The sequence below is a fragment of the Charadrius vociferus genome, unplaced genomic scaffold (assembly GCF_000708025.1).
Source record: "Charadrius vociferus isolate BGI_N301 unplaced genomic scaffold, ASM70802v2 scaffold111, whole genome shotgun sequence".
Classification (NCBI taxonomy): Eukaryota; Metazoa; Chordata; class Aves; order Charadriiformes; family Charadriidae; genus Charadrius; species Charadrius vociferus.
Genome location: NW_009647046.1, coordinates 2875985 through 2878048, shown reverse-complemented (window position 1 = coordinate 2878048; position 2064 = coordinate 2875985). Strand labels below are relative to the sequence as shown.

Sequence of the window (2064 nt, the reverse complement as noted above, 5' to 3'; positions counted from 1 at the left end):
GTTCCCGTCGGGGCTGCTCGCCGGGACGGGGACCGGTCGTCCCCAGCTTCCCCGGACTCAGGGGCGGCCCCGGCGCCCAGGATGGGCGTTTCGGGTCAGGGCCCCTCCTCGGCGCCCTGCGCTAGGCCCGCCACCACCCTGTCCCCTCCTGCGGCCTGTGGGGTGTCACGACATCGTCCTCTGCAAAACCCTTCCCGAGTCTAAACGTGAACGGGGACGTTTCCCCACCCGAGACCCTCGACGGATTTGGCTGCTCAAGGTGTCCCCTCAGCCCCCTCACGACACTGGCATGTGGCAGAGGAGCTCTTGGGAGCGCTCCTGACAGACAGACTGACTGACACCCCCCTGCTTCCTCATGGAGGCCCATCGTGGGCCCAGACAGAGAGGAGCTTTGTAGAACAGTAGGGAGGCAATGGCTGCCTGGGGTCAGCCGCTAGCCAAGAAGAAGCTCGGATGAGTGCCTACCGGCATCACCTGCTGCATCAGCTGGACCTCGGGCCTGGTACACCGGCACAAGTGAACAGACTTGGAAATGGTTGAGTCAGCTGGAGGCTTCTCAAGAGCAGCACCACCTAACCCTGTGCAGTAATCAAGGTAGCATGAGGCAGTAATCAAGGTAGGGAAATTTTTTTTCAGAAGATGGCATCAGGGCCTTGAAGCGCCGTATTACCTGCCTGGAAACAGGAGGGAATGGACTAGGAAGTCATTCAGTTATAATGCAAGAAAAATAGGAAAAAAAAAAATGGTTGTGCTTTGAAGTAAAAGTCAATGGTGTATAGCCCATTTCATGCTTTAGCCAAAAAAAAAAAATAAATGTGACTGCAGAGCAATGAGAGATTCAGAAGGGCAACAACAACAAAAGCTAATCAGTAATATGGTATTACTGAGATGAAATGGATTGGGATTTCCTTACCTCCAAAAGGAGATTGCTCTGTAGCACCAGCTTGTCACTAAAATAAACAGTTAAATGTACTAATATCTGGACAAGACAAATTTCAGTTTAAATTTAAAGGCTTTCCTTTCACTCGTTTCCATGTTTTCCACAGGTACATAAGGTGGACTGTAGAATTCATTGCAATGGGAACCTAGGACCCATGGTCTTAGTGAGATCCATAAAGTTTTGGCACATATAGATGCAATCGGGAACATCTGAGTTGTTGGGCAAAAAAACCCTGCAGAAAAAACCCTGTAGATTTAGCAGGAGTATGAAGTCTTGTGTTCTGGGAATCAGCAAAGCTACATGGTCAGAGTGAGACCTGATATGGGAAGCACATTGCCCTACAGTAAGATGAGAGGCTTCTGGCTGACACATCTGATTTGAGCTACTCAGAGATGAGTTTCTGAACTGGGTAGTGAAGCCTTTTCCAGCCTGCCAGGGCTCATTCTTGGCAGCAGTCTTGTCTTAAGTAGCCCCTGGTGTCTGTTGCTCTTATGCTGCTACCTTAATTGTGCCTATATGCCCATTTCTGGGATTACACGAACAGTATTGGGGAATCAGTTCAGGTAAAAGTAAGCGATAGCTTTTTCCTCGCAGCTATTTTTAAACCAGTTGAGTTCCCTGATGACATTCACGGTGCAGCTGTCCTGGTAGTCATACCAGGAGAGACGATGTCAGGGTGCAGCAAGGGCTCGCTGCACCCTAGGAGAAGGAGAGCTGTGAGGGAGGTGTCCCACGGCCAGCAGGCCTGGGCCCTCATCAGCCATGCCTATTCCCCCAGTACCTGGGCAAGGAGAGCCAGGTAAGCCCAGGGTAGTGGCCAGGTTTGACCAAGAATTGACATAGTCAGGCAAGCTCATGGTGATGACGTAGTCTACAGTCAAGCTGGGAAGTCAATCCACAGGTCAGGATCAGGCCCGGTGATTGCCAGGCATGTCTGTGGTGACAAGGGAAGGCAAGGCTGAGGTCAGGCTGGTAAACCAGCCTACAGATCAGGATCAACAGGGCACAGCCAGTGACCATGACTCCTCCAGCTTAGCTCAGGCAGGGACTGGTAGCTCTGGATCGAGTTTAAATGAAAACACTCCCACCCCCATGGGCAGGGGGCATGGGTAGAAGCCCCAAGT

The 2064-nt window shown here is 51.6% G+C and overlaps 1 protein-coding gene across 1 annotated transcript in view; it reads right to left on the bottom strand.

Moving 5' to 3' along the window:
- The window catches only part of ARFGAP2 (ADP-ribosylation factor GTPase activating protein 2), an 11926-nt gene extending 9862 nt beyond the window's left edge, over positions 1-2064 (bottom strand). The window contains exon 1 of the mRNA XM_009895652.1: positions 2043-2064. The gene's annotated coding sequence lies outside the window, so the exon portion shown is untranslated. The remainder of the gene's footprint in view (positions 1-2042) is intronic.